At 37.0% G+C, this 17277-nt stretch overlaps 1 protein-coding gene across 1 annotated transcript in view; it reads left to right on the forward strand.

Annotated features, from left to right (window-relative positions):
• The window catches only part of CSMD1 (CUB and Sushi multiple domains 1), a 4035193-nt gene that overhangs the window by 460789 nt on the left and 3557127 nt on the right, over window positions 1-17277 (forward strand).

Here is a 17277-nt window from a genome sequence, read left to right on the forward strand (position 1 = left end):
AACCCTAATAATTTGTGTGAAGTGAAAGCCATAGTTCTAGTTGAATAAATTTGCTATTTCTTTTAATTGTTTGTCTTTGAATTGTTGCTATCTGCTTAATTTGCTTACTTTGAGGTTCTGTGAAGTCTTCAGCATCAAAATATGTCTCCTCCCATGAATATCCTCTTTTCAAGATTTGTAAGAATTTCTGCTTTGCTCATTAAAAATACTGGCATTTGGCTCAGCCAAAACTAATATTTTATATTTGATAGAAATATATGAATTTGGATAAAGAACTTTCATTTTACTTTTCTATTGTAATACCAGAGACCCAGTTTTATTTTCAACATTATCTTTGATTTCTTGCATCTAAAGATCTATACTTATCTCATACTTTCTTGAATTCTACTGCTTTGTATATCTATCATTCATTCTGTGAAGAAATATTGACATGGTATTCCTCAATCCATTTTAGTCTTGTACCATAAACTCTTCTTCTAAACCTTCCTTTATACTGAAAAATAAACTTTTATGCTTTTATACCATTGTAGTATTTAGATGTCTTTATCATTCCTTCCCTTTTCCCTCTCTCTACCAGGGTATAAACATATTCAGGTCCTTAAGTATCAACTAACAAGGTTTATTGGGCAGACTCTGCACTGTTGTGGTCCTTTGGTTAAATGGAATCCAGAAATATACAGGATTATGTTTGTTTATATCATGTCCTATTCAATAATAGTAAGAAAACAGCTTAGAATTCTAATAAAACATGTAATAAATTAAAACAGAGAAAATCACAAAACAAACAGAACCAGAAAAAATAAAAAAAATAGATTAAATCCTAAAATAAAGAAAATATATCTAAAACCATCAATTCAAAAAATAATTCTAAAAAACTAGGCGTTCAGCCTTTGCTCATAAAATGGATGAACTGACCTATACAACATACTTCATATGATAGTAGGTAACTAAATATCCCCACGCGTCATTTATTTAAAGTTTTGTTGAAAAAAAATGTTTTTATTGTTTTTCTGAACATCATTGTTTTCCACGTGAATCTCAAGAGGAAGTGAATTTGAAAACAAAGTTGTTTCCTTGAGTGTTCTAATCTATCAACATAGGGACAGGAATAAAGAGCAACTAGTATAAGCTCTAATGTGACTGACGGAGTTAGAAGATGTTTGAGAGGGAGGTGGCTAATGGTAGAGGTAAATGGAGTAGACTCCAAGGAAAAGAGCATTACCAGCAGCATGCCACAGGGATCAGTCCTTGGAGCAGTATTTTTGAACATTTTTATGAACAACATTGAAGAAAAATTGTCAGAAAAGATTTGTCTTTTTATTGGGGTATACATTGATAAAACTGGTTTGTTTAGTTTTATTTCATTTTTACCCTCTACTTTGTTTTTTTTCTTTTGTTTTGTTATTTTGTTATTTTGTTAGGTTATTTTGTTTTGTTATTTTGTTAGGTTATTTTGTTTTGTTATTTTGTTATTTTGTTAGGTTATTTTGTTAAAATTTTGGGTTTAGTGCACACTATTTTGATTTAGTGTGCACTCTTGAAATCCAGTGAACTCTATTTGAGTTAGTGCACACTATTTGAGTTGCCATAGTGTACACTAGATGGAAATAGTGTGCTCTAAGTTATAATAGCGTGTACTAAATGAGAAAATAAAATAATGAAATATTGTGAATTTTTTTTTATATTTTTAATTAAGAAATGAAATGAAACAAAATAGGCAATGTTGTTGACAATTCCTGTGTCATTAAAAATGAAAGCACATCCCTTCATTTTTACCAATGATACCAAAATCTGCAATAGGGTAGACAGCAAAAAAGTTGTGGAAAATAGGAGGAGGAAACTAGCACAGTTTGAGGAATGGTCTAGAGTCTGACAGCTAACAGTTAACGCTAAAATATGCAAAGTTATGTATATGGGTTATAACAGGGAGAGATACAGTGTAGGGGGTGTGATGATCAAAAAAGCATACAGAATGTTAGGAATTATTAGGAAGGGAATGGCAAATAAAATGGATGTCATAATGCCTCTGTATCGCTCCATGGTGAGACCACATCTTGAATACTGTGTACAATTCTAATCACCACATCTCAAAAAAGATATAGTTGCACTAGAGAAATTGCAGAGAAGGGTGACCAAAATGATAAGGGGCATGGAAAGGCTGCCCTATGAGGAAAGGCTAAAGAACTTTGGAGAAGAGATGACTATGGGGGGATACAATAGAGGTCAATAAAACCATGAAAGGACTTGAACAATTTAATGAAAATTGGTTATTTACTCTCTCAGGTAATAGAAGGACTAGGGTCACTTCATGAAGTTAGTAAGTAGCTCATTTCAAACAAATCAAAAACAATTATTTTTCAGTCAGCACATAGTTAAGCTCTGGAATTCATTGCCAGAGTATGTGGTTACAGCAGTTAGTGTAACTGGGTTTAAAAAAGGTTTAGATAAGTTTGTAGAGGAAAAATCCATAAACTGCTATTAATTATAAGCAATTGTAGCTTGAGATTTATTTAATGTTTGGGTATTTGGCAGGTACTTGTGACTTCGATTGGCCACTGTTGGAAACAGGACACTGGACTTGATGGACCCTTGGTCTGACCCAGTATGACATATCATATGTTCTTATGGGGTGAAATTCTTCTAAGCAAAAAGATCAAGATCTGGGGGTGATTATATCTGATAATCTTAACATGGTCAAACAGCCTATCAATAGCAAAAGCCAAAAAGGAAATATTTCTTTCTGTGTAGCTGGTAGAGATAACTGTAGTATCTGAGTTCAAGAAAAATTGAAATAAACTCAGACGATCTCTAAGGGAGTGGTAGGGAATGGGATTGTAAAGCCGAATAGTTGGTTTGGATGGGCAGACTAGACAGCCTGTATGGCCTTTTTCTGACATGTTTTTGTGCTTCTAATTGTTGCAGAGATGACTATAGGGATCTATCTGGTTCAGAGAAAAAGAAATAGTATATTTACTATGTAGCACAGGCAACCAGTATAAAAAGCTTTAGAAATGAAAGTTAACCCTGATCCTAGCAACAGCTGGGAGCCAATGAGGCTTTCTCAGAAAGGGGGTAACTTGGTGAAAATGAAGTCTCACTCAGTGGCAGAGAAACCAGCAGTAGTGCCTACTGGGTCCAGCAGGGCAGGAAACAATCTGACTTAGGCGTGACTGGGATAGGTTGAGCTTTTCTGGTGACTCACACTTTTATTTTTTGTACTAGTATAAAGGGTCACCTTATGTTTGAGGGTATCTTATATCTAGTCAATATGGAGCTACTATCCTCTTACCTGCTCCTCCAGCTGTTAGATTGTACATCTTTTCTTCCACACCATCTTCAGTGCTCACCCTGTTGCCAAACTGTTATCTGCAAAAAGGCAAATCTTTTCTATTAACCTATCTCAAATATGACTTTTGAAAATAGTGCACAGAAAAGTTTCCAGGATTGATCCGTGAGACTTTCCACTGATAACCCCTTAATTTCCTTGGCACAAAGTCCATTTACCTCCATTTTCTGTCTCTCACTTAATCAGCCTCTAACCCAGTTTACTACTTTAGGACCTGCCTACAGCCTTCCCATTTTATCAGCCTCTTGTGAATAGTGCTAAAGGCCTTAGTGAAAGCTAAGCAGATCATATCCAGTTCTCGCCATGATCAAATTCTTTTATCATTCAGATAAAGAAATTGATCCTATTCTTTTAACAAGTACTTCCTCTCATGAAACCATGCTGCCTTAGATTTCCTAATCTGCTGGATTAAAGGTGCCCCACTATCCTTTTCTTTAGTTGTAAATCCATTGGCCATCTCCAGTCCTCTGAAACCACCGCTGTATCCAACAAATGAATGAACATTCTTAGAGTTTCCAGAACCTCTCTAAACTCCTTTAACACTGAGGCTTGCATCCTTTCTGACCCCATTGCCTTGCCCTTTTTCAGTTTTCCTACATTCATATGAATCCACTCTTCTGTAATTTAGTTGAAGTATACCTCTCTGCTGAATTTACTCCTATCATTTAGCTATAGTTCTTTTTTCAACCCCTTCTTCAGTGAATGCTACACAGAAATATTTCTTCTTTTTCCTTATTACACTCTATTCATTCTTCCTTTTCATCTCTCATTCTTGCAATCTCACACCTTTACTTCCTTCATTCACAAACATATCTAAACCATAAATATTATCACTTTTGTTTAGCACATCTGTCAGTCTTGGTTTTTTTTTTTTCTCTTGTTCCATCTTGGACTGCTTGCTTACATCATAGTTGTTACTTAAATTATGAAATAATGCTGCTTTTATTAATGAGGAAATGTAATCTACTGTCTGACCCAAGCAAATAATCACAAAATGTGCTTATTTCATTTGCAATTCTTTTTTAAGACATGATAAATATTTCAATTGAAAATTAGCACTAATAATATCTTGTACACACTTTAAATAGACTTTTTTGAAAATCAAGTTTGCATATCATGTCAAGAATTATAGTTTATTGAATACCTTCACTTAGTATTGATCTACGAAGAATGAGTGTTCAGAATGGCAGCAAGAGAAAAGATAAATGTAGTAGGGAAATTTAAATAATATTTAAACATTGCAGAAGTTTCAAACATACCACTGCCAAATTCTATGGGAGAAGAACTTTATTTCAGTGCTGTAGGCTTAAACTATACTTTACAGAGGATATTTTGATAGTTTTATAGTCTATCTTGAAATGTCTTATGGAAAGTATTAGAAGATATGTCATTGTTTCTGGAGTAATTTTATGGTTTTGTGATATAAAAGGCCTCTTTATATTCTATAATGGCATTAATCAAAATAACTATTCTGGTCTGTTTTTATACCATTGTTTTGAATTATTGATTATAATCAAGTTTGTGTATTTTTATGCTTTGGTTTTATTACATATGGGTGAGAATAAAATAATATTTGTATGGCAAATATGTGAAAGACTGACAAAGCTTAGAGGCATGACTGAAATAGTTGGTCTTGGCCTTTATATGTTTGCATGATTGCCTCAGTAGTTACTGATATGCTGAAAATGAAAGCAATCTCATTGTAATTGGGTTGTTGTGCCAGCACTTACAGTAAATCAGTTGTGGTTGATTCTGAGACTGTCAGCTGCCTTGTATTTGTATTGAAAAGTAATTCTCAAGTTTAATAAAAAGGATACAGATAATAAGGAATGTTCAAATTTGTATCACAATGAAGCTTATGTGCTAAGCATTATTCCCATAGGTTCAAAATGGGAAAAATACTTTGGTAAATCTGGCGCCTTAATATTTGAGAGATGATAGCATCCATAGGTATCATAAGTCTTACATTTGTTACTGTTTAATAGCTCTGTATTAGATGCAGATAAATATATTTTTATTCTTTTTGAAGGAGAAAAATACAAATGGGATAATTTTCTTGCCTTTATCAATATTGTTTTTGGAGAAATTGTCCAGGTCAGAAACATGATAAGAAAACAGTTTAGAATAAATATGCATAAGTAAATCAAATGTTTATTTTTTTCTTCACAGTACAGTTTTTTTTTTCTTCTGGTGCAATGTACTATTTGAAAATCTTTCAGGGCTCTTGCAAGCTACTAGAAAAATCTATGACTATGGCAGAAGGCATTACGTTTATATTTCAAATGTAGAATCTAATATCTGTCATTGTTTCTCTCTGTCTGTCTGGATTAAATAGCATAAAAGATAAAGTCAGTGGTAACAAAGCTTCTTCATTGTAAGGGTTCTGATGACATCCTAAAACATAAATAACGTCAATGCTACTAGATCTGTTTTGTGCCCCTCGTCGATATTATATTACATCAACAGGTATACAGTAACTTGACATCACAACGGTGGAAGGGAAAAATAGAAGTCCTATGCCAGTGGGAAACAGGGTTCTCTGTGGTATGCTGCATGTATTAGGCATATTTATTGTTTATATTAGTTTTCTATTGTTGTCTAGGTCCTTCATGGACATGGCATTCTGCTATCTCAGTGAGCCCATCTTCTTTTTCCCCCCCTACACATAAACCTTTTCTGCAGAGGCCTTGAAAATAGCATCTGTGGCTATGAACAATAAATTATAGTGGTCCTACTGCCAGAGTTAATTTCTTGTTTCCTTTGGTTTATTTCTTTTTCTGTTACGAACTGAAAATGCTTGAGACCCAATTTTCAAAAGGGTTTTCCCATGGACTCAGAACTGGAGAAAACATTCTAAAAACAGGGCCCATTGTCTTGTCAGAATGTAGGGTTATGTTTTCATATTCCATGTGATTTTATAAAGGAAAAAGTATCTACATTTCCCTTTCATCATTCACTCTCCCTGTCAACTTTTGTCGCATAAACACATTCTTAAAAACTCCTACATAACCACTGTAATTCTTGGCACAAGCCTCTTAAATAACTAATGTACTGGCTCCCCATGGTGCTTGAATTTAAAGGCTTTAGTAGTAGTAGAACTAATGTATTAGTATTGTTACTAAAATACTATTTAGCTATTGTTGGGAATGTTTCTTAATTTTTCTCATTCTTAATTTCAAAAACATTGAGAATTAGAATATTAGCTTGTGTTATGTCAAGTCACACATCTTTCAAAAATAAATCAGAAGGGCATGTTGTCCATGTTTTAATTTTTCAGTATGAGTTCAAACTATCAGATATATCACCAGATATCTGAATTTCAATAGCGATTACACGGCCCCCTGACATGGAACGCGTTTCATGGGAAACTGCCTCGGGAGGGACCGAGCATCTAAATTAAAACAAATAACAAAAACATATTATATATTTGAAGGGCCAACATAAACAGAAAGCCCACCAGGGATATGACAGCAAATGTATTAAGAATTTTATAAAAGGGGTCAAATTTCTTTAGATTCTAAAAGAAAAAGAGTAAGCTGGTTATAAATGTGTTCAAAAAAATTTAAAAGCAGCCACACCTGGAGTATACAGAAAATTATCACTTACCAAAGGGAATAGCTGTTAATAGCACAAGCTGATACATCAAGAACGACAGATCATTTAAATACATTATTCCCTTGAAACAAATGGTTCCAAAAGCAAGACACATGATATCAGCTGTCTGTCACAGACTAGATCCGCCCCAATGGATGATGTCATTTATGTCAAAAGTGGCCAGTAGCAGAAGTGTTCCTGAAAACTAGCTTCAAGGGGACAAGAAGGAAAGAGGGGAAGGAAAAAAAGGAGGAAAAGGAAAGGGGGTTGAAATAGAGGGAGGGGAAGGGAGGGAATGGGGAAAAAAAATACCAAAATGTTAAAAAAATACAGACCAGTCAATGTTGAAATTTAGTCCATGGGGCAAGACTGTATATAGAATGTCGATCATTTTTATTCATTTTGTGTCAGAAACTGGGAGAAATCATGACTGCGGGGGAGGGGGGGGAACAGAGCACACCTCAATTATAAAGAACCTAAGGAGTAGATTTTCAAACATACGTGCATGCATCCATGTGCGCGCGATTCCCAGGGTGAGCACATGGACAGTGCCAATTTTATAACATGGCCAGAGCTGAAGTAAGTTACACGTGCCGGCCGGCTGCTGGTGTGTGTCATCAGGTCAACATACAATGGCACTGTCCTGCCCCCTCCCACCCGCCCATCCCTTTGAAGAGGCCAGGCACATGGCTGGGCCTCTTTGAAATTTTGCGCAGCACGTACAAGGCCCAACCACATGCATAAACCCCAGGCTATACGTGCCTTAAGTTTTTCTAATGATCTTGAGCTTCTTGCCAGTATTTCATGAGGGGCGTGTTCTCCCGATTGAGTCCTAAGCAGTTGATATCATGTGAGTTGCTTTTGGCGCTGTTTGTTCCTTGGGAATAATGTATTTAAATGTCAGTTTGCATCTCTTATTCTTGATGTATCATCTTGTGCTATTAACAGCTATACCCTTTGGTAAGTGATTCTTTTCTGTATATTCCAGGTGCTGCTGTTTTTTAACTTTATTCAAACACATTTATAACCAACTTACTCTCTTTTAGAACCTAAAGAAATTTGACCCATTTTATAAAATTCTTGGTAAGTTTGCCAATTTATATTCCTGTGTGGGCTTTCTGTTTATGTGGTCTTTTCAAATATATAACATATTCTTTGTTTTAATTTAGATGTTCAGCCCCTCCTGATGCAGTTTCCCATGACACATGGTCAGTGTAGGGGACCATGTAGTCACTATTGAAATTTGGATATCTGGTGATACATCTGATAGTTTGAACTCATACTGAAAAATAAAAACATGGACAATTAAAATTGCTCTTTTTCTTTCAGATTTACTTTTGATATCATTGAGCTGGGCATTCACCTATTCTCAAGTCACACATCTAACATATTGGAACCTATGTGCTAACCTACATTAGAGAGAGCAAGGTTCATTTTCATATAGCCTGTGTAGGGCTAAAGTTATTGGGAACTCTTTACCTGTCGACTTTAGCCCACATTTTTAAAGAAGACTTATGCACATAGGTCTGCTTTGAAAATTTGTGGATTGACCCAAATTGCTCATAGACTACCATAGGATGTTACGCCCTGCTCAGAACAGGTGTCACTTTCTGCATGTAGGTTCACACTCATACTTTGGAACGTCGTCCCCTCACCCCCACCACAATAATGCCTACTATGTTTCACTCATACTTATACACCCTCAGCTCCCTGGTTGACATTCAAATTGCCAGTTACATGCATAAAACATTGCTTTCAAAATCAACCCCAATGTATGCTAAAATTAATTTAAGACATGTGTTAGATAACTCTAACACATGTATTAAACTCTAACGTACTAATATTGCTAGGGTTTCATTTATACTCCAACAGTGACCACTTTACAACTTAACATGATTTTGTTAATATCTAATGTGGTCATCTATTTTAAATATGAATATACCATGGAAATAAACTTGCATTGCAAGGTAAATATTTTTTTTCCTCTTGAGGTGCAGCTATTTTCTAGTGCAGAGTTTCCCAAACCTGTCCTGGCATACCTCCAGTCAGCCAGTTTTTCAGGATATCCACAATGAATATGCCTGAAATAAAATTTGCATGCCATGGAGGTAGTTAGAGCAGGCACATTTATTTCAGGCATATTTATTATGGATATCCTAAAAACCTGACAGGCTGGGGGTCCCCCATGTCAGGGTTGGGAACCTCTGTACTAGTGCATAGGTCAGTCAGGTCAGTGCACTAGTAGGTAGCATTGGAAGGAAGGAGTGTCCTAGGCATGTTATGTCATGTGCAGCAAAGCCTCCTTTTGACACTGAAATGAGAAAGCACCAGAATGGCTATAGTTCCTCCTGCCATTTTCCCAATCCAGGATAAAAGGGATGGGTGATTGTGAGGGCTTGTCAGTAGGAGCATCAGAGAGAGTATACTTTGGTGATTCCACTCCCTCCCTCCTCCACTCTCACCACATAGATCCACTGCAGCTCATGATAACCAATTACATTGTAAACAACTACCCTTACAAAACCACTATATACTCAAAAATTGCACTGCAACATTAGCCTACTGTAACACACTTTGAACTCCTTTTTGTTGGAAAAGCATGAAAAAAATAAATGAGGATGATCACTTCTATGTGTTGGTTAATATACAGTATAGGCAATGTAGCAGAGCACAGCCTGATTAAGATGGCCAGGTTCCATTTAACACAGTCATTTTAACACATCATGCTGCATATAATTATGTTTGTAAATTCTGCAGTGTTGTGTACTTTAGTGCACCGACCCCATAATATCTTAAATAAAGCTTTTAAATAAGCATTGAATGCCATTCTAGCTCAGCCCAATATCTGAGTCAAGTCTATCTTGTCAAAAGCATGGAGAATGCAAAAATAATAATGCCTTAAAATGAATCTTTCCTATGCAGCAAATTTATACCATGTACTTTCTTCAAGCAGTGAAATCTTGAAAAATATTCCCCAGAGGAATTATTCATTTTTTTAAACAAATAACCTTGCTCAGGCTTTCCAAGCTTACAACCCTTCTCTACTCTTCTCATTATGCATGTTCAAGTACATCCAGTTTTGCTTTGCTAGCAGGCTTAGCACAGACATGGACAACTTTTACCAGCCCAGGGGGAAAACTACCATTTCATAAATGTTTTGAGGGTCATGTCTAAACTACTGAACCTTGATGTTGAAGGCAGTGGCACAAAACAAATACATACAATACAACCTATATAGAACTGGTACAAAAATACATGTTGTACTGTACACAAGTAGGGACATTTAAATCCATCAAATTAAATGTTTCAAAATCTTTTTTTTTGTTGTTTCAAGGTTCATTTATTTTCATTATACTGCAGCGCTTTTCTCATCCCTTTTTCTCTGCCTGTACATTTCTGTCTTCATAATAATTTTGTGATGTCCTGTGATATAATCTTAAATGTATTTGTTGTTAATTTGAATTCTCTCTTTTACAGATACAAACTAATACGCCAAAACTTGGTCACTTACACATAAGTGTACCTTATTGACTTAGTGCTATTTATGTGCATCCTCAAATACAGAAACATAACCATGGCCTCCTTAACACGGTGTCACCTGATACAGCTCAATCCCCACACCAACACATGCACTGCTCCTTCACTTGTAAAAAAAGGAAAAGAAAATATGCACTCCATCTTATTTACAAAGGCATCTTTCTCTGTTTCATGAAATATGTGCACATCCCTAGAAACGTTTCTCTCACACATATCCAAGCACAGCCGGTTTCACGTTAGACTCATTTATCACACCCAGAAACATGAACTAGGGCTGTAAAATGTCTCTCAGATACATACACTCCTACAAACACATAGTCAGCAAGCATATCTCCTCACACACACAGTAAACCTGTCATAGATTTCTTTTTCTTTCCTTCCATCTCATATTAATATTATTATTATTACTATTACTAATCAGCAAGTATATACTGCTTACTTAACTTTGTTAAGGCTTTGCTTGGAATCCTGTTTCAATTCACTTCTTCTTTTCCCCATCTACCCCTCCACATTATTGTTTCTCCTTCTCTCATTCCTATTTCTTCCCTCCACCTTTCCTCATTTTCTTTTCTTCCCTCCATCTTTTCTGTTCCCCCAATCATCCTTTCATTTCCCATTTTTTTTTCAGGTTCCTTTCTTCTCCTGCTCTCCTCCCCTCTTTTAGTTTCACCTGCTCCCCCTCTGGACCACAAAAAGCAAAGACAAACAGCAGCACCATGAAATATGATCTTTTCAATCGTATCTGGAACATGACCAATCTAAACAATTTGAACTATGAAAGACAGGGTGTAGCCCCTAAGCCATATTGCACTACCCAAATACCTTACACTAGCTACACAAGCTACCTCTGCCATATGCCATCCAACTATAGCAATCCTCTCGATCCATGTGTCTTCTATTACTGAGTATCCTCCAGAACAGCTGGGATATTCTATACCCATTTTTCCAGTAGTACTGTACACATCTCTTCAATTGTTTGGTCTCCACATGTAATATCACTTCTGGTATATTTTATGTACTGTACATTATTTTATATTATGAACTCTACCTGTTTTTTTACATCCATGTTGCACATTTGTGAGAATGCACTATATCATTACTTCAATATGTAACACTCCTTGAACTCCTTTAGAAAGGTATGCCATAAATAAACAATGATGAGGAGGAGGAGAATGAGCAGACTGGCAGTGTGATAATACAATGAAGATGTGCTCCCAGTCCCCATGACGCCTTCTCATGACAAGCATATGCTTTCCAAAAAGAAGCACAGAGGCAAAACTGTTGAAGCAATAAGAAAGTAACTTTCAAATGGGCATACGGGTGTACGTGTACTCGTGTGCATCAGCGCGCACCCAGAGAAGAGGCAATTTTATAACATATGAGCACATGCGCGCATATGATATAAAATAGCCTAGGCATGTGTATGTTGCACCTAATTTTGCAAGAAGGTGTGCCCAGCTGCGTAAAGGTGGTTTTAGCCATACAAGTAGATGAATTTTATAACCTATGCATGTCCATGCCATGACCAGTTTCACCAGTTCATCCACCAGTTCTCCCAGTCTAGAGCTAGGTCCTCCAAACCCTCCTTATTCTTTAGCCTGTGCTCCACCAGTGACCTCAGATTCCAGGAATGCCGGTATTTTTTTAACTTACACCTCCTCCATAGCAGAAGTAAATTTCCGCAGAACAAGGCCTAGGCTTGCGAGCACTTCTTTTGGCCACGCCCCTGAATGCCCATGCCACAGCTCACCATGCCGCATGCATGTTATAAAATCTGATACCTGCGCACACATGTGAGCACTGAATTTATACCAGCACACACATGTGCGAGCAGGTACAGACTCGCAATGCAAGGGGGGAGGAAGTTTTTAAGAAACATGCGCTGATGTGACTAGGCCTTTCCCCAGTTCCCTCCCAGTCCACTCCATTAAACGTGTAGAGGTACTTATTTATGTATTTATTTCTTAATTTTTCTATAACGATGTTGGTATATACCTTCACACCGGTATATTGCCCCAAACAATAAATTCTCCCTAACTAACTTAACTTTTTTTTTTACTTATCTGCTCTCCTGAGTAGCAGTAAGTACGCGGTGTGCACTTTACTGCTGTCTCGGCCAGGCCTCCGCCCCCACCTGGCCTGCCTCTTTTTCCAAACCCAGCTCTTCCACGCACACCGGGAGATATGCACATGACCAGGCCGCGCACGGTGCACGTGCGGCCCGGCCATGTGCATATCTTCTGGTATTGGCATGCACCAGGGTTTAAAAATTTGCCAATTATTGTTTTAACACCTGATTCACTAATCACTTCCCATAGATTATAGAAAGGGGAAAAAATGGACCGGCAGAGACTGAAATCTACATATTTCTTAAATGAATCCTTTCCTGATCAAAATACTTCAGATTGTTGATATTTTTTTATTTGTGAAACATACAAATTGTCACCTTTTTATGGCAAACTTGGTAGACCAATTGCAGGGAAGACTAAGCTTCGTCATTTGGGTTTTCGTTTCTCCTTCTCTTGATAACCATTATAACATTCAACACTAATAGTGGTGTCCATTCATATCACTAATCTTTCTCTTCCATCAGTGATTGCAATGTTGGAGGGAATGAATATACTTTTGTGGGGAATTTGCAATCCCAGATAATCTTCTTATATTAGGGTTGTTCAACACATTTATCATTTTTGTTGCCTGTGAAGAAATTAGATTCAAACATTATTCTTATATATACCCTTCTTTTTCATCATGGGGAACTCAAGTCTTAACAGTAAACCCCCAAAGGAGGTTTAATACAATTTGCTTGATACTATGTACCAATAAGAAATGATCTTGTAGGTGATAATGGGTCTATTCCTGGCCTTTCTTTAGTAACTCAATACCAAATAGTTTAGACATGCCTATAGGAACCTGCACTATGTTTTTTGTCTTCTTGCTATTTAATGGTACTAAAATTTCTGAGTGTCTTATTAATCTTCTTCCATAACATTCTGGAAACTGAACACAGTGATATAATTGACTTGGACTTCAGGTGTGCAACCAAAAAACTGAAGGTCACAGCACTAAACCGTATTGCAGTTGATAAGAACATAAGGAATTGCCATACTGGGTCAGATCAAGGGTCCATCAAGCCCAGCATCCTGTTTCCAACAGTGGTCAAACCAGCTACAAGTACCTGGCAAGTACACAAATACTAAATAGATAAATATAATAACATGCAAAAACCTGACAAATAATGCACATAATTGTTTGAGGAACTGTATATATTATTTGGAGTTTTTTGCCTGTGATTATTGAATCAAATTGGAACACAAAATGTATGCAAAGCATGGTAATGAGATGAATAATCATACAAACTACCTCATGACCGATTTTCATAATGTTAAATACTGTACATTAAAACATCTGTAATTTTAAGGGCCAAGAAATATGCACCCATGTAGCTATGCGCCTCGGTGTGCATCCAGGTATATTACAGTGCAATTTTACTTCTGCTTTAAAAGTATTTCCAGGAATCTATGAAATGCTTAAGGGGTTCCTCAGGTTAGTGCAAGCTAAATAAGCATGGGAGTCTTGAGGATCGAGCTAAGCTATAGACTGGGCAAACTGGTGGGCGAACTAGTGAAACTGATCATGGACTAGACCCATCTGTTATAAAATTCCTTCACATGCATCTCAAAGCTGATATTTCCCTGCTGTGCGCTTACACTCTTAAAATTGGGCATACACATACACATGCCTGGTCTATTTTATAACATGCATGTGTACTTGTGCATGTATTATAACATTTCAGTGCATCTGGTCATGCGGCCATATATGCACCTGTTTCATAATGACCATCTCTATGAGGACCTAATCCCACATAAAAATTAACTTCCTAAAGGAGGAATAGTTAGGTTTTTTGGTGTTAAAGTTCACAATTTCATGTGAGCTTGGCTTAAAAAAAATGGAAATGTGATTGATATTATGCAAATAGCCCAGTACCTTAAGAAAAATAGCTTGCTTTTTCTGACCATTCCTTTGGACCCCTCTACAGGTTAGTACATTGGCCTCACTGTGAGGTATTCATCAAAGTTGGTGAAAATAAGTTTAAGGGATGGTTGCATCTTTTTGCTACATTCAAATTAGTAACTGTCTGGATTAGATAAAGAATTTGCCTGTATTTATAGGAAAACTCTTTCAGCTTATATAACTTGGAACCAAGTAAGGTTTTCAATAAAAATGAGAGCAAGAGCATTAGAGTTTCAGGAGAGGTCATAACAATTGGCAAGAGGAGAAGATTCTCACAATTGAAATATGCATGAAGTATGCAATTGTAGGAAGAAGGCTGCAACCAGCAAAATTAACATGTATAACCTGATTACTGAGTATCATATGCTAATTGTGTCCTTATAATAATAAACCAAATACATTTATTGCAATGTTCAATTATACCATACACAATTTCCAAGCAAATAAAAAAGTGGTAGACATTTCCCTATAAATTTTAGCTTACAGAAAACAAACCTAAGCCTAAATCATCTTAGCATTGATTGCTAATGTATTTGACAAAGCAATTTGGTGTTAATGTATTGAAGCAGCTGAATTTCCAGGCATTATTAAATCTGTCTGATACACTAATCTGATAGCATTTCTTTGTGTTCTTTTCCCAACTGGGGCCTCCATTTGAAGGGCAAATTTCATCAGAGTGACTTGGCCTGCTGGAAAATTGCCCTCCTTTTCCCAGCTGAAAGCATGTGTGGGCTTCCACAGCACATGCATTTCCCCCTGCGTTGCAAGGGGACATGGACAAGTTGAGGGAGGAAGATCCACAGGCGTGCTTGGCATTTTTAAAAGTGCATCTGTAATTTTATCCGCCCTCTGCCACAACACAAATTAAAGGTGCATATTATGCATGCACTTTTAGCGCAGATACTTTCTGCTAGCTAATTTTCAACCTGGTTAGTTTCTCTTTGAGAAGTAAATGCAAAGTACAAGCTGCAAAAATGCCTGCCTACTTTGCAAATGTGCAGGAATTTGAAAATCATTCCCTTAGAGCAGAGCTTTCCAAACTGTGTGTCGGGACACGTTAGTGTGTCGCCTGCAGTGTGCAGGTGTGTCGCGCAAGCCTGGTCAACTCTGATGCGAGTTTGGGCTTTATTTTCCAAGAGATTCACTTTTTTTTTTCAGTTTATGGGTTGCTTATTATTGGGTGATTTTTGCTGTCAATCGCGTTTTTTTGGGGGGCTTGGTGGGTGGAACGAGCCCAGCCATCCTTGCATTGGCTGCTGCTGCCGATGAGGCCTGGCCATGAGGAGTACTGACTGCAAGCAGCAGTGTCTGGTGATCATGGAAGGGAGTGAAGCACTTAACTGGCAACAATCAAAAAGATGAGGTACATGAGTGTGGGGGCCAGACATGTGCTGGGGGGAGAGAGATGAGTGAGTTGGGGGCAAAAGTGCTGGGGGGACAGACATGTGCTTGAGGGGGAGAGATATGAGTGTGTGGGGGCCAGACATGTGCTGGGGGGAGGAGAGAGATGAGTGTGTGGGGGACAGACAATTTGTTTTATTATTGTTTCTCATAAATTATAACAATAACATGAATCTTGGAATATATATTTTTAATATAAATTTAAGGTTTCATGAGATAGGTTGTGTCGTGAAACATTTTATTTATGTATATATTTAAGGAAACATACATAAAATGTCAAAATATGTTTCGTTCGTTTAACCTTTAACCTCTGGTTTACTAGTAGACTGAATTACCGTGTCGTGAAATTATGTTTGTCTAAAAAGTGTGTCACCAACATGAAAAGTTTGGAAAGCTCTGCCTTAGAGGATCATTTTCAAAGGGAGGTCTGCTGGTAAAACAGTGCTTTTCCTGCAGACATGGCCTTCTTGAAAATTGTCCCCCTGATATGCATGCAATAGTGGAGAAGTGTTCTGGGAGGGGGGAGGGGTAGGATCTGGTGGGATTTGGGTCTACAAACAAACATGAACTTACATGTGCAAATTTGCTTTGAAAAAGTATAATTTGTGCATGTAACAGCCTGGAAATGTATGTAAACTATTACAAAATTATACCCTTAAAATCTGAATATTTTTAGCAATAGGTTGCTACTTTGAAATGACTACAGCTTTTGCAAAATACCACCAATCTCTTATTAAATGCTACAAAACATAGAGACGGCATCACCCTGATGCTGTAGGAATTCTAGTGGAATCGCATATCAAATTAAAAATCCTCTCTATTGCCCACAAATGTATTCATGCAGCCACTCCTAGCTATTTAGGGGTCTCCTGGCACCATACATATCTTCATAACTTAAGTATCATGACAACTTCAGCTTAAGATTTTCTGACTCTCTCATAGGCTGGGTTAAATATTACTAAGAAATTGACATTTGGTTGCTTTATGTCCACCCACATTATAAAATACCATTAGAAGGGAGATGAGAAGCAAATTATCAGTTGTTCCAGCAAAAGGTGGAAGCCTGGTTGCTTATGCAAGCATTTGGGTAAATTAGAATGAAATGTTTTTTTCTAGACACAAGGTGGAGACGGAGTATAGGACAACCATATGTTTAGGCTGATGCAATATTGGGTTTTCAGATCAGCGTACCACTAAATATATGGTTGGACGCTCGTTTTGGACGTGCTAGACTAATACCCAATGCAATATTGGGATCAGCATGACCAAACTGCGTGTCCAAACCAGCGCGTATCTATTAACACTCATCACATATAAATTCCATGTAGATGAGGCTATTAGCTATTACCAACAGATTTAAAAAAAATTCTCGTGCCGCCAATGTG

This window comes from Rhinatrema bivittatum, chromosome 3, assembly GCF_901001135.1.
Source record: "Rhinatrema bivittatum chromosome 3, aRhiBiv1.1, whole genome shotgun sequence".
Classification (NCBI taxonomy): domain Eukaryota; kingdom Metazoa; phylum Chordata; class Amphibia; order Gymnophiona; family Rhinatrematidae; genus Rhinatrema; species Rhinatrema bivittatum.